Below are 16,779 nucleotides of genomic sequence, written 5' to 3' on the forward strand. Positions count from 1 at the left end.
GCTTCAGAATATGTAGCCTGACAGTGGAAATAGAGATGGTATCAGACTGTGCTCAAGCTGCAGATAGTGTGGACAAGGATTGAATTCTAGACTCCAAATAGATGCTAGCTAAATATTTACAAATAAATTGATTTAGCACTTCTGGGCTCTACATGCATGTCAAGATGAGATTTAGAACACTTTCAACTTCTCATGGCCTCATGAAGCATTGTGTAGTGTGTCACATGTGATCAGTTTGCAACAAAACCCTATCATTTGCCACTCTTATCATTGCCAGCGTTTAGGAATAACTGGTAAGTAGCAAAGGAGGCATATTTGTTATCAGTACCAATAAGGTGTCTGGCCAAGAAATAAAACTCTCTCTCTCTCTCTCTCTCTCTCTCTCTCTCTCTCTCTCTCTATATATATATATATATATATATATATATATATATATATATATATATATACACTGCAAGCAAGGGCATGTTTCCAGAAAGTGGAAATGACATGTGTAAAACTTGATTCTATATTTTGGAGCATTTGAACCATAAATACTGCAGGCTGTTGGGCCCAGCCTACAACATAGAAGAAACATGTCTGTGATGGAGACTAAGGTTCACCATAAAATGGTGGTAGAAGGTATGTTTAGCCTATTAACAGTTTCATCCATGTATTAGCTAGACAAAGGCTAACAGTGATCACTGACTTGATCAACAGTGAGAACATTAGGGAAGTTTGTATGAGCTATTGCAATGAAGCAGTAGGGCAGATGCTGGTTCAAATAGCTGATGAAAACATGGAAGGTACAGTACAAGAGAGATGTCTAATACTAAAAATTGACCACTGGAGCTAATGACATGCACACAATGTGGATGTCCATGCAAGGAAAGTGTTTAAAGATGTGCACTCACTCTCTCTTCCTCCCCTTTCTCTTCGTGTGTGTGTGTGTGTGTGTGTGTGTGTGTGTGTGTTTAGAAGCATGGAAACAAGAAACCAAATGGTGATGGAAGTGAATTCGGGCTTAGAAGGATATGTGGAGGGGGAAGTGGAGAAATATGCCCATTCAAGTGGCACTAAGAGTTGATGCACAGAGGAGCTAAAGCTACATTAATGAATAAATGCTAGGTCTGGAGGCCAGAAAGGTACAGAGAGCTAAAGCTACATTCTGACAAGGAGGCATAGAAGCAGTATTCAGAGTTGAGGTGCTAAGGTGGAGACACTTGTCTCACACAGCAAAGTACTGGTAAGCTAGCTATTAGGAAATTTGGAAGTTATGAAGAGGCTTATGACCAATAGGAGTGCCACAAAAGTTACTGAAGCAAGATCAATGTGAGTGTGTGAGCTACAGAGACTGGTGGAAGGCAGGCAGGAATTGCTGGATCTGGTGGTTTGAGGAACATGATTAACTGTACCCCTGTCTTCTTTCTTCCTATTCAAAGTAATTTTAAAGAACATGTAGAGTCTGTGGCAAACAGAATAGAAAATTTCAATACATCCCTAATAAACACTATGGAGACTTAAAGACACAGACACATGGGCTTCCAGAAAACACTGCCTCAACACTCATCCATGCCTTCAATTTAACAGCAGACAGGTAAACATAAGGGCAGGTTACCTTTCTCTATGTCTCATAGGCCCCAGAAAGTGACCCATCTCATGAGCAAAGTAAACACACTACATCTAGAAAGGGCTTTTTTATATTAGCCATCCAAGAGTCTATTTCTCTTTTAAAGGAATTATTTAGTTTTATGTGACTGAGGGGTTTTGCCTGCATGTATAACTATATACCACTTGCCTGCCTGGCATCTGTGGAGGCCAGACGTGGATAGTTGTGGATTCTGGCAATCCAACCTGGATCTCTTATAAGAGCATGTACAGGGTTCCTTTTCTTAAAGCACTTCCCCTGTTCCAATACCTCTCCTCTTTTGTGCATCCCTCTGCTATATAATAGAGTCAGGGCTGCCTCACTTTCTCATAGATGCTCTTCTGACATATAATAAAAGTTGGAGAAGTATTTGTCTGTCAGAAATTTATAGTTGTAAAATAGTCATAAAACAGAAAACAGACAATTCACAGACAAGGAAATAGTTCTGATTGTTTCCAGCACTAAATGCTACAGAGACATTGAAAATGGTAATTTAGCTAAGAACTATAGCAGGAGATAACTGGGGAAACTTGATCTGGTCAGGGTGCAGGGACATCTTGGACTCCTATTGAGCTTTCTGGGTAGTTAAAAAAAGGTAAGGCAATCAGTTCTGAAACCATTTTTGCCATCTATAATTCCAATATGGAATAAAGAGAGCAGGAGGAAGGTAAAATGACAAGGCTATTAATATACAAGAGGCTGCCAAGCCATTATCGTTTATTTCAAGTGGTGGTAAAAGCAGATGACTCATTCTTCAGAGCTGCAGGACTTTGCACCAAATATTCTGTATGGTTTGCTGGCTTGCCTATTTTCCAGAGCCTGAAGTTCAGGGGACATGACTTCTGATCTTGATTAACTCAGAGAAGCTGCCAGCCTTAAGAAAGACATTTACAAAATGTCTCATGTAAACAAAAAGATGTGTCAACTATGTCTTGAAGCAGAGAGGTTTCCGGGTAAAGATAAAGCTAGGTGGTCACATTGAAGAGTCTGTATTTTTCTTCCTTGCTCTCACAAGCCATGTTTCCTTACTTTGAATGTTAAGGACTATAGGTGGGAGTCTCTTGTCTACATTGCTGGAAGGATCACTTTCTCCTGGTGCCCTGGTCAAATATAGCTCACTTAATGAAAAGTGCTTTTCCTCCCAGAGCTGTGAAAACTCAATTGCTGAGTTCATAATGCCTGTGGGCTCAGCTGCTGATCAGTAGTAACAATTGAGAAGGTTGAGCCTGATCAAGTGCTCTGAGGTGCTGCAAGAGGCTGCTGAGATGGAAGCTTTGCTGTCAAATCAAAAGACATGGGTTTGTACTCAGCAGGCAAATAGGTACTTTTGGTGTAGCTATGTCATTGTAATTAACAAGTGAATTATCTTTTCTGATACATCATGAATTCATATCATCAGTTAGAACTCAGTTCCTAATTAATAGGGCTAGTGCACTGTATGAAATTGAAAGGGTTCAGAGGAATACTGGAGACAGTTGAATATCTCCCCATATGGACAACTTGGGACACAATAGTGAAGATTTTCCTCTCCAAGAGCCTAGTTTGATGGGTTATAATGGATCAGTAAAGATTTGATAAAACCATCTTTAACCTTCTCCTGACATAAAAGTTCCTTCCACAGTCTTTATCACAAGTAGCCATTCAAACTGGTTGGAACCAAGAATTCAGAGCCCTCTGTAAGAAATCCCTCACTCATGCCTTTGTATGCCAATCCCAAAAATACATTGGTTCACTGAGATAAACTTGGTAAAATAGTTTCTTTTGTATATCATCAATCAATGCCATGTCTGAGGTGAGTTGGTATTTGTACACATCGCCTCAAAAATAGTCACAGAACAAATCCTCCCTGCTTTTCTATTCTAAAATTTCTAAGACAAAACATTTAAACTTGATTGACATTAGAGACTCTGTTCCTGTCCCTAGTATCATAGTACAGATGGGCATGGTCTCTCTCTCTCTCTCTCTCTCTCTCTCTCTCTCTCTCTCTCTCTCTCTCACACACACACACACACACACACACACACACACACACACACTCATGCACATGCACACGTGTGCACACAAACAGGTGCACACACACATTTATATAGAGACCCAGTGATAGTCAATATGCATTTTCATAAGAAAAATAAGCAGGTGACGTGTTCTAATCATCCTAACACCTCTTAAATATGAACCAAAAATTAGCTTCTCCTATTTTTCAAAGGCAAGCTCTTGGAAAACCACTGAGACCACTTAGTCTACCCCATAGTTGTAGCTATCCTGTAAAAAATCTGGATTCTCAACTCAAATCAACAAAATAACAAATCACAAGGTAGGTAACAGGGTTTACTTTAAACAATATCCTAAACTACATAAATTGCAAACAGTGCAATGAGCCATAGGGTTTTCAGGGTGTTCTTAAGGAAATTTAGTCTCCTTCTCTCAGTGCCTGTTTTTGTGCTTGTTTGTTTAATGGGAAAGATGCTAGTTCCTTTGAAAACCTGGGTTATGTCTCTGCTCAATGATCAGAGCTATAATCAGCTATAGCGTCTGATCATTTTCAGTGGTTTTATCTGCAAAGAATGAAAACCCTTACACAAAGTATAAAACATAACAAAGACATGTGTAGGCTGCTAGGTTACTTAATATAGCAGCTGAACAATGTGACTGACGACCTTCTCATAGACAACATACATACTGTAGGTTGTCTCCTCTAATGGTAGAGTTTGAAAAAGAACAAGTAAACCGAGTACCATCTGATATTTAACTTCCACTTCTGTCTGATAGCTGTGCCCCCTTAGGATTATGACTGTTCAAAAGGCAGCAAGTGAGTTCTATGAGAAGTTGTGTTGGGGGAAACACCATGGAAAGTAAAAGCAAGCTCTGTCAGGGAATTCTGGTGTCAAATACATGATGGAGTCCCACCACACCAAGAAGAATGCAATTCAATTCTATGATTCATGGTATTGCAGAATGGGAAGTGACAAAGATTTAAGAAGAAACATTTGACATGGTCAGATTTGTGGTTTTGAATGCTTAAGCTGGCTCTAACGGCAAATATGGATCTGAAGAGATGAGAGTAAACTAAAGGTCTCTGAGTTAGTTAACACAGATCTTTACTGCAATGTTTCAGGACAGGAACAATCAGAGTCTCACCTAGGTCATTGCAGGGGGAAAGGAAAGAAGAGCTTGAAAGTTCATTAGGTATCTGGTAACTGATAATTGGATGGATGTGAGTGGTGAGAGATGGTTCAGTGCCTGGTGACCTTTAATTTTTAGCATTGGACCCACAAATGTATGCCCTCCAGTGCTGATTGTCATACATCTCTAACTCTTCAGACAGAGGTAATAGCTAGAAATTCTTGCAACTGCCTTTGTCTCTGTGGGAATTCAGGAGAAAGTTGGGCAGATGATGGTGCTCTAGGGCTTTCTGCAGAGTTAGGGTCCTTGCTTGGAACTGAGTCTATAAAGTGTTTCATGCTTCTGACCCCTGGCTGCATTCTGAAGTGTTGACTTCCCAGCCTCATCCTGGGCCTCTCTATTTGGATTTTGGAGTTCTAGGGGCCAATGCCTGAAGGCGCAACATGGATCAATTCAGCTCCATTTCTTCATTCTTTTTCAGGCCTGCTTTCTTACCTAGTGGGTTGAAGGGGACTAACTGTAGTTTGCCTGACTGTCAAGCAAAACTCAGTGAACATTCACAAGGCATGCTAGAGTGAAAAGAGAACTTAGCAGGCTGCAAGACGGGTCTCCAGACAGTTATAGAGGTAATGAGGAAAATCTAAAAGGAAAGCACCAATTAATTGGAAATGAGACTGAAGAGGAAAAAAGTGGAGAAAAACAGTTCAAACACTGGTTCCTGCTTTTAAAGGAACAGGAGCCAATGTCCAGGGGTCTGGAGCCTAAAGAAATGAACAGAATTGCATTGGGGACTACCATACATAATCCATCACATTTCTCAGTTAAGGAGCAAAATCCAATCTGCATTGGGCTATCTAAAAGAAAGAGACCACTTTAAGTACCAATGCTTTTGAAAGACTACAATTAAACTATATTACAAGGAAAATATAATCTCCCAATTTTCTACCTTAGTGAGACAGAATTCACTGGCCATATGTAAGTACTTCCTGATGACTTCTGGCTCTCAGAGAATTTGCGTCTTGTCCTTTGCTTAGACATTTTTTTTTTTCTGTTACTACTTAGATGTACTAACTTTACTCCTACAGAGAGTAAACCTAGGGCGGTGTTCTTGTGAGTTTGTGTATCTGTCTTAGCAGAGTTTCTCCCCCAGATTTGCTGTGAATTTGTTAACTGGCACTTCTCAGGATTGCCAGTAGGCCAGTTTCTGGCATGAATCTATTTACTTAAAAGGTTTTGTTTTGTTTTGTTTTAAAACAGACTCAATTCATTTATTTTTCTTGTATAAAAGTCCTTATGTGGTAGCTGCAGCTGGAGCCTGTGTCCTCTGAACAGAGACTCTCTGGTATGGGTTTTCACAAGATGATCAGTGAATTCCTGAGAAGGAGACTTGGTGAACACAGTCTCTTTCCAGAGGTCGGGGATCAGGTAGCTGTAAGTCTTGGAGATGGCATCAAAGGTGGCCTTGGCAAAGTTGCCCAGGGTGGCAGTGCAGCCCCTGGCTGAAGTGTAGCAGTCGTTTATGCCGGCCATCATCAGGAGCTTCTTGGGCACAGGAGCAGAGACAATGCCAGTGCCTCTGGGGGCAGGGATGAGATGCACCAGCACAGAGCCACAGCGGCCTGTCACCTTGCATGGAACAGTGTGGGGCTTGCCAATCTTGTTCCCCCAGTAGCCTCTTCGCACGGAGACGATGGAGAGCTTGGCCAAGATGATGGTCCCTGGGATGGCAGTGGCATCCTCCTTGGAGCACTTAACACCAAGACCAATGTGATCATTGTAGTCCCCAATAGCGACGAAAGCCTTGAACCTGGTCCGCTGGCCAGCTGGGTCTGCTTCTGCACTGGCATGATCTTCAGAACCTCGTCCTTTAAGGATTCACCCAGGAAAAGTCAATGATCTCAGACTCCTTAATGGGCAGGGAGAACAAGTAGATCTCCTCCAAGGACTTGATCTTTATGTCCTTAACCAGGCGACCCAGCTTGGTGACAGAGATCCACTCCTTGTCTTCAGCTTTTTCTCCACGAGAGCCCCGCGGCCTTGACCATGGCCACAGCCTCAACCACAACCACAGCCCCTAAGACCTCTGCCGAATCATCTGCAGAAGCTATCTCCGCCTCCTACCTACCAGCGTCATAGGCCATTTAGTGTTTTCCTGAAGAAGAAGAAAGGGTTTTGTTTTTTGAAACAAGATTTTACACTGTAGCCCAGGTTGCTTAGAACACATGATCTAGAGCAGATTGGCCTCACACTCATACTTATGCCTAACCCCCACTTTTCATTGCTATTTCTTTGTTTCTTTTTAAAATTCTTTGACAATTTTATTCATCTATGTACTGAGTTTCCACCCTGTTAGTCTCTTGCTGAAAGTCATATTGTCTTAATAAGTGTAATTTAAAATTTCACCTTTCTGTCTCTCTCTCTCTCTCTCTCTCTCTCTCTCTCTCTCTCTCTCTCTCTGTGTGTGTGTGTGTGTGTGTGTGTGTGTGAGAGAGAGAGAGAGAGACAGAAAGAGAGAGAGAGAGAGAGAGAGAGAGAGAGAGAGAGAGAGAGAGAGAGAGAGGTAAGTGAGAGGACAACTTGCTAAAGTCATCTGTCTCCTTCCCTCCTTCTACCGTGTAGGCTCTAGGGATCAAGCTCAGGTCTTCGGACTGGACAGATCTGAGCTATCTCATCAACCTTAAAGTCTGTTGTTCTTTTAACCAACTGAGTTTAATTAGAGTTGTTTTCATGAACCTCAGTAGAAGGGATTATTTACTGGAACATGAGGGATTTTTAAGTGACTATGACATTGAAATAAATTATACTCTATCCCCTGAGCTGTCCATTTTTCCTTAGTGAAGGGTGGATGTTCCTGAGACCCTCCCTTATGATTGATGAAATAGTAGCCGGTCCAGTTTTTCTTGGGGCTTATCTGGTAACCACAGCTGCAGTGAGGTCATTAGAGCACAACTTCACAACTTCTGGTTCTTGTATTTTTCCAACAATGATATCTGTGCCTTGGGGAAGTATGAGAGTATAAAATATGGTACAAACGCAAATGAAGCAGAGAAGAAATATGATAGAGTGTTTGCGGTACATATCTTTATTTTTAATAAGAAGCTTTGATTATACATATGTGTTTGTGCAGGGGCTTGTATGTGTGGAGGCCAGAGGTCAACCTCAAGGGACATTACTCAGGTACAACATAGTTTTATTTTATCAATAATATTTTATTATTTTTTTGATAATTTTATGCATGAGTACATCATTTTTACCCAAACTCTCTCCCCTTCAACTACTCCTGTATCCCCTGCACTGCCCCCTCCCTCTTTGTTACACACACACACACACACACACACACACACACTATCTTGAGTCCATTTAGAAATGTTCTTTGAGTGAGAGAGAGCCTCTCATTTGTCCTGTGGATCACCAAATAAAGTATTTTGCTGACCAGTGAGCCACAGAGACACACTTGCTTTTATCTTCATGGTGCTAGAATCACAAGTGTGTGCCACAACATACAGCTTTTTTTTCCTTTAAGCAGGAGTCTTTGGGATCTGAATAGCAATCACTTTACTAATTGAGATATCTCCCCATTTCACTTAGGATGCTATGATTAAAAAGTCATATATATATATATATATATATATATATATATACATATATATGTATGTACACATATATGTATACATAACTTATATAACTATATAACTATAACTTATATATATGATATATATATATGGAAAACTCCAGGAAGCATGGACACCCTCAGGAGAGTGAGTGTTTGCTTGGTGCATTGGATATATGACAATGATGTCACTTTGCTTAAGTACAATAAGCAAAGAGGAGAATAAAAGGGACCATCCCATGAATGTTTTCAGAACTAGTGGGAAGATATTATTAATTTTCACTATGAATGCAATGGTGGAACCATTAAATAGATTTTGAGCATAACAGTATTATCATGGGCTGAAGTATGTGTTCCCATTAGTATATCAGACTCCTCACCCTGAAAAAATGTATAATGAGGCTAATTTTAAAGATACGTTCTTTAAAGAGATAATTGCAGTAATAGTCATTAGGATCCAATATTTACACATACTTGGTAAGTTATTTGTCCTCTTTGAAATCATGTAAACCAGTATGACTAGTGTCTTTCTGAAAAGAGGAGATTAAGACACAGATCAGCAAAGAAGAAAATGGCCACATGAAGATTCAGGGAAAACATGACACATACTAACCAAGGAGACATGTCTTAGAAGAAGTTAACTATTAATACATTTTGATGGTGGACTTCCAGCCTTTAGAATGAGGAAGAAATATTTTTTTATTGTTTTTTAAGCCTCATAGTTTATAGCATTTGATTAAGGCATCTCTAGCTAATACAAGTGGCATAATTAGGAAAAAATCCAATTGATATAGAACTATGACATATCCTAGTAATCTTGTGGACAGTAGCAAACAGAATCAAGATGAAGGGAACTAAGAAATGCATAGCAAGTGAATTTTAAAAGAGTGAACATATGGAATTTAGGATGATGAATGCAATTAGAAGATTGGGATGGTAAATTCAAGCTTACTACATACTAAGCAGGCAAGTTTAAGTTCTGCTTCACTTCTCTTTTCACTGAAGCTCCACAAATTTACATTGTACCTGTCTCAGAGTGATGTTATCGGATTAAGATAAGATAAGAGCCAAGGATATGTCTGCTAAGGTAAGGTGTAGCTAATATTTAGCTATAAATGAAAGCAAAAGTTTCATGCTACCTTCATGTGTATGGCAGAAGAAAGGGATAATTGACGTGGCTCAAACTGCTAACTGTGCATACAAATATTATTTCCTTTCCTTTAATGTTGATAAAATCATGGCTGAGCAAGTGACTGCCTACCTAACCCACATGTTCAGGAATTTTTTACACTTAGCTATTGTCATATGAGTTCATCACTACTAAAGGAATGTAAAGAAAACATGTTTGTCATTGCAAGAACTGAATCCTAAGGTCACAGTTTTTCTCCTTATACTCTTCTCCCTTCCTACCAGTTGGAATTCTTGAGTACTACAGGGAAGAACCCCTTTTCAAGCATGCTTCTTGGTTCAAGTCTATTGAGTGTAAGAGAAATAAACCACTAGTTATTTCAGCAAAGATTACTGATGGATCTATCCTATAAAATCTTAGTTTTACCCTAACTAAAATTTTAAGATTAGACTAATCTTATAAGAGGAACACCATTGCAGCAAACTCTTAACTGCTATGTGACTGGAAAAAATTTATATTGTCATTACAGATTTGAAAGCTGGTAATCATTTTCATGTCATGCTAAAGCACAGGAAAACTGTCGCTCAAAATAATTTGGAATTGTTTAATACATAATAATGTAGTAACTTAAAGAGTACAACTTGGGTGTTCTGAAAGTTCTCATAGAATACTTAGTCAATCAAAAGAATTCTTTTGCAAAGATTAGATTCAACTTAAGAGCTTTGTCTATAACTAGAATTTACAACTAGAAAAGGACCCAAACATACTAAAATTTTTGTTTAAAATAAAGTGAGGGTACTGTTCTATTAGCTAAAATATAGAAAGAATACAATGAACTTCTGACTTAACTCTTAACAACCCATGAACTTATGCTGGATTTATGATCATGCATCTTCATTTTCTCTACATCCATGGGATTAGTAAGAAACATCACTAAAAATATTTTGTTGAAGAACCAAAACATACAGAAAAATGAATAGGACCAAAGGGCTAAATGAACCTATTCTTGTTACCAGCACTTCTCTCAGGATACAGATCTGATCAACTCTCTAAAGTACCTCTTCGGGTTCATTACAGTAATTGCATGGCCCAAGTGAATAGTTATGCTATAGAAGCTTAACGCTATTTTTAAAAGTATTTGTTTTGTGTTTTATATATATTGAATATGTAAAGTATGTATGTATTCTTTTGCATATGGCTTTCAAAATTAGACCCCTGTGTTTGCATGTCAAACATTCTTACCAACTGAGCCATCCCTTCTATCTCCAGTTGTTGTGGAAATTTTAAATTTCAATTCAGAGGTTTTAACCCAGCCTTCAACCATTTAGTTCCCAGATACAAAGCACACACAATCTTTATATTTACAATAATCCTTAAACAACACAAGAGCTTGGCAGATACTACTTTCTATGTTGTTAGAACCTACTTTTCTATGGATAACCCCAAGTTATTACTTACTATGTTTCATCTGGGCTGCTCTTAACTCCAATTGAGCAGCCCTCACAGCCATGTTTGTTTTGTTTTGTTTTGTTTTTTGACCCCTAATCTATGGCATCTCCCTCCTCCATTTATCTTTTTTCCCCTGTTTGGAGCCCAGGGATGGGTGTTAGCTTTTTAAAAGCTAGCTGTAGTATTTTTGCCCAGTTTCTGCATTATTCAGTCTCAGTGTTGTCTGTCCAGTCTCTGTGTTGGCTCTCCAGTCTATGTATTGGCTGTCAAGTCTTTGTGTGATCAATCACTTTGGCTAGCCCTTTTGAAGTTGATTTGCATGCATATTTTGGAGAAATCAGTAACTGAGACAGTCTGTGAGAGTGAATCACCTGGGCTGCTTGCACTGTGAAGACATTCATGTCTCAGCTGATAGGTTTTCCCAGGTCAGATCTAATTTTTATAAGTTTTGTTGGTAACCATGTTTTTTTTTTTCATTCCATGTAGATACATAAGCATAATCACATACCCATCTTAAAACTACTGCAAGTTTCCATTCTAATGTCAATACAGCCTTATGGTATATTGGTTGGCCTAGTTCCTCAGTTTTTTCAATAACCCAGTATCAGCTACTGTTGTTCCTTTTTCATCAACATTAAGAAAATTGACAGTTAACAAAGCATTATTTAGTCTGTTCCTGGGGGGTTTCCTTCTCCATTTTTGTTTAATAAGCAGCTCTTTTAAGGTACAATTGGCTCTTTCTGTAATTCCTTGTCCTGTGTGATTATGTGGTATACCAGTAAGATGCTTTACATTATAATATGCAAAGAATTGCTTCATCTTATTGGATACATGTGTGGGAACATTGTCGGGTTTGATTTGTGCAGGTATCCCCATAATTACCATTATTTCCAATAAATGTGTAATTACACAATCAGCCTTTTCAGAACTTAAAGCAGTTGCCCATTGAAATCCTGAGTATGTGTCAAGGGTATAATGTATATACTTTTGTTTTCCAAGTTCTGCAAAATGAAAAACATCCATCTGCCAAATGTCATTTCTTTTGATACTCCTAAGGTTACTACCCTCAGGTAACGGAGTTTGGTTGTATAGAGAACATGAAGGACATTTTATTATTATTATTTGGCTTCTTGTCAAGTGATGAAATTTTTTTAACTTTTTAAATTAACATAATTTTTACGAAATTTGGAGGCTTTTAACACATCTTTTATTAGTAATTGGTCAATTTTTTATTGCCTTCAGCTAATTGACCAGGCAAACCTGAATGAGACTGAATATGAGTAATATATAATGGATAGTTTCTACTTTTGATGGCTTGTTGCAACTGTATAAATGAAAAACTTAATTTTGAATTATTGGGTATAAATTTAACAATACAAAACAACTCTTTCTGTGTATAAAGAATCAATAATTATGTTAAGAGACTCACGATAATCTAATAATATCATAAGGATAGCATACAATTATGATTTTTGAACTGATGTATATGGACTTTTGACCATCTTGCTTATTTTATCTGACTTAGAACCTGCCATCCCCATCTTCTTTACAACATGATAAAATGTTGGTGTCCCTGAAATTGGTGGGATTTTTTAAAAAATATGTGGCAGAATCCAATTAGTTTTTTATAAACTCTATACATTTGCATTTTGGATATTTGTTATTAATTTTATCCAAATAATTATTATAATCTCTTTGTTAATTTTCATTTATAACCCATAATAACATAACCTCAGCATTTGTACAATTTTGGCCAAATCTGTTCCTGCCAATTGACAGAATCTTCTTTTACCTTTTATAATTAATTTAAAAATCTTGTTTATATGTCTTTGATTTTTTACTTTGTTTGTGAGATAAGAAAATATGTTTCATAATACTGTTTTTTTCTTTGCACAATGAGCCCAGTAGGAAAATGAATTTAAGGTAAAATGACCAAAATACAATCAAGTTTAGAATCAATTCTATCCACATATTCATCTTGCAGTCTTCAGTTTACAAGAGTTAACTCTTTTTTTTGCTTCAGCTGTTAGACATCTTGGACAGCTTAAATTTGAATCTCCTTGTAAGCTGGACACTGAGTGGGGGTGGAATTCGAGGGTGGGGAGGTGGGAGTGGGGGGTAGGTGAGGGCACATCCTTATAGAAGCAGGAGGAGGGGGGATGGGATAGGGGGTTCCTGGGTTAGGGGGGAATGGGGTAAGGGGATAAAATCTGGAATGTAAATATAATATACAATAAAATAAAAAAGTAATATTTGAAACAAAGTACTTAATTCATATATAGTTAATTCAATTGTAGTCCTTAGCCAGTTAATATCTCCCATTAGTTTTTGAAAATTGTTAAGAGTTTGCAATTGGTCTCTACAGTTCTATACCTTTTGTGGTTGAATTTTTGTTGACTGATTTTATAGTCCAAATAACTAAGTGAACTTCCTATTTGTATTTTTTGTGAGGAATCTGTAACCCCCAGCATTGTAGAATTCTTTGTGTTACCTTAAACTTATTGTCTAAAACATCTTTGTCAGAATCAAGCAACAAAATATCATCCATGTAATAATAAATGATAGATTGGGGGAATTGCTTACAAATTGCTTCTAATGCACAAAATATTGACATATTTGGACTATTAAACATTCCTTGTGAAAGTACCTTCTAGGGATCTTTTTATTGGACCACTATTGTTCAGAGTAGGTACTGAGAAAACAAACCTTTCCCTATCCTGCTCATGCAAGAGTATTGTAAAAACAAACAAACAAACAAACAAATAAAAACCAGTCTTTTAAATCAATTATTTTTATAGGCCATGATCACTGTAACAAAGATGGTAAAGGAAGTCCAGGCTATAAAGGACACATTGGTTGAATTACCTTATTAAAGGCCCTTAAATCCATTATCAACCTCCAGTTTTCTGGTTTTTTTTTTTTTATTTATTTTATTTTTACAACAAACACAAGGGAAATTCATGGGCTGGTCAACTCTTCTATATTTTGAGCCTCTCTACCTGCTCTTGTGCCAGTTGTTCAAGTGCATTTTGTTGTTGTTGTTGTGGGCTACTGCTCTTGCCATACAGGTTGATTTGATTACCATTTTAGGAGCAAGGTTGTTGGTATGTCAACAGTGGACCCTTTTATAAATTTAGAAACTCAGTCCCTATGATATCCTGTGTTTGAATAATGGGCACAGCTTGTGGTTGTTTTTGATCACGCACATCAACAACTTTCCCAGGAGCATCTACCATATCAGCCTTAATTTCCTCATTTGAGAAGAAGGCACCACATGGGGAGATGGACAATGAACACATGGCCAGGATAAACAGCAAGTATCTGAGGCACACCACTGGAGAGGTAGCCAGGCCAGCAGTTAAAAGATAGATTAGGGGTTACTCCCTAGTAATTGTCAAAGCCAAATGAAAAATGAAGATTCTCCTGGGTCTGCCTCCCTAACATTGAAATTATATACAGCTATTCTTAGATTTTATATGAGTACTAGGGGTCAAATTTAGATCCTCATGCATATCAAGCATCTTTACCAACTGAGCCATCTCTTCCATCTACAGTATACCAACTTATTAAGATACATTTACTTATATTTATTAAGCTTCTTCTCCTCATTTTCAACTTAGGCTTCTGTATTTTTGTTACTGATAATTAAAAATTATTCATATGCATGAAATTGTAAAAAATAGAAATACTTATACATTCTGTGTGTACCATTGAGTATGGTATAAATATTTTCTACCATTTTGTGTTATTTTAGATTATTTTTCCTGCCCTCATGCTATGAAGATGCTTTTAGATTGTATTCTGAGAATATACGGTTGTATTATTCACATTTAGATGTTTAACTTCTCTGGAATTGATTTATATCTCATATTTATCAGTGTGATATGCATATCTATTTCATACAAATAGATATCAAATGAATCCAACATTGCAATAGAACACTCATCATAAATAAAATGACAATATTTGTGTGGATTAACATCTATTCTCTATTCAGATGGGTTGGTCTTGGTTATTATATATTATATCTTGCAATGTTATCCAACACTACTTTTCTTCAATACTGCTTTGGTTATTATCATGCTTTTGTATTTCCATAAATATGTCAGAACTAAATTTTAAGTTTATACACATACTCATGTATACGTTGTGCTCCTGAAAATTTGATAGGAAATTATGTTGAATATATAAACCATTTTAATAACATTAGTACCAATAAATACATATTTATACATTTTTTACATTTTTTTGTTTTTAATTGTCTGTGCATTCAGAGGACATGTGCTTGTGAGTACAGTGCCAGTGGATGTCAGAAGACAGAGTTATAGGCAGATGTAAGCTATCCCACTTGGGTACTGGGAATGTAACTCAAGTTTTCTGCAAAAGTAGTACCTGCTCTTAACCACTCATCTTTCCAGCTCACATATTTACATATTTAATTTTTAAAAATAACTAAAGAAATCACAACAAACTAAATTTCTGTCAAGTGATAAATGTGTAACCAAAATGTACTATTTTGTGCAATAGAATATTAGTGGTCATAAAAGAAACAAAGTAGTGTTCTATCATGACACATGTATGAACTTTATTAACTTTATATTAATGTAAAATAAGACAGTCATAAAAAGTCTCAGACTATATTATAACATTAATATAAAATGACCAAAAGAGTTTATCTTGGTGAAAGAAATTAAATATAAGGCAGGATGGGAGAGTAGTCGCAGGTGTGAGTGATATATAAATGACATAGAACAAAATGTTCTAAGCTCATTACAATGATTACACTTTTTAGAATATGTGAAAATTGTGCATTATAAAGTTTAGGTGGTTTAGATTGCAGTATAGGGACTATATCTTACTGAATCTGTTATACATACGAATCACAGTCCTGATTTGACCAGTTTCTTGATTGTTTACATACAAAATGAACTCTCATAAATGATACATTCTCCAATATCATATTAACTGAAGATTTTGAGAATTGATGTACACAAGTAATTCAATAAACATGTATGTACTTTTCCTAGTGGAGATTACATATGCTGTGTGCATAGAACAGTACACTCATATATTGAGATGGACAGAAAGGTGGCTTGTATTGAGATTGTTAATTCCCTTCAAAATCCTTGTAATTTTATTGTAATGAAATCACAGAACTCTATTTTCTGGCCAGAGCTCTAAGATAGAGGATGAGTGATTTTACTTTCCTGCCAACTAAAACATGCTAGTCATAGCCAGAGAATCTGAGCTGGAAGGGATTTGGCACCATTCCACTAATCCTATGAACTAAAACTGCTGACCACCTTCCTTCTGAATAAGCATCAGAAAAGCTCTAGAAACTCTCACCCTTCCTCCTCCTGTTCCCTCAGTCCTAAAGCATTGAACTTGTGCATGTGGGAGGTGTGAGCTGGCACAGTGCTTGAAAGTCAAGAGAGCATTTCTTTGTCTCTGATCACCCCCTAAAGTAGGAACTTAGCAAATTGCAAAGGCTGAATGTTTTCACCCAACTGTGACTTTTTCAGAGGATATATGACAAAGATCATGTGGGTGACTCAGCAATGATTGTGAGCAGTTCAAAATTGTTCAGCTGCAATCAGTCTATGATTAACAGAACATCATGATGATCCATCCACACGAAAGTTCAACCCCCCTATAAGAAACACATGTTGGATTAAGTGATGGAAATAAAATACCACATGGCTGAAGTAGTGAGAAAGGACCACCATCAGGGGACATTCCCCGAGTAGGTAAGCAGAAGAAGCAGCCCTTGAATTCTTGTAATCATAAGTCAAAGTGAGGAACTTATTCAGCATGAAGATTCCTGGGCCCTGCTCTAGGCAT

General features: G+C 37.4%; 1 pseudogene; it reads right to left on the bottom strand.

Moving 5' to 3' along the window:
- Positions 1-6,041: 6,041 nt before the first annotated feature.
- Positions 6,042-6,841, bottom strand: LOC117695182 (small ribosomal subunit protein uS5 pseudogene; annotated as a pseudogene).
- Positions 6,842-16,779: the final 9,938 nt, after the last annotated feature.

This window comes from Arvicanthis niloticus, chromosome X (assembly GCF_011762505.2).
Source record: "Arvicanthis niloticus isolate mArvNil1 chromosome X, mArvNil1.pat.X, whole genome shotgun sequence".
Taxonomy (NCBI): Eukaryota; Metazoa; Chordata; class Mammalia; order Rodentia; family Muridae; genus Arvicanthis; species Arvicanthis niloticus.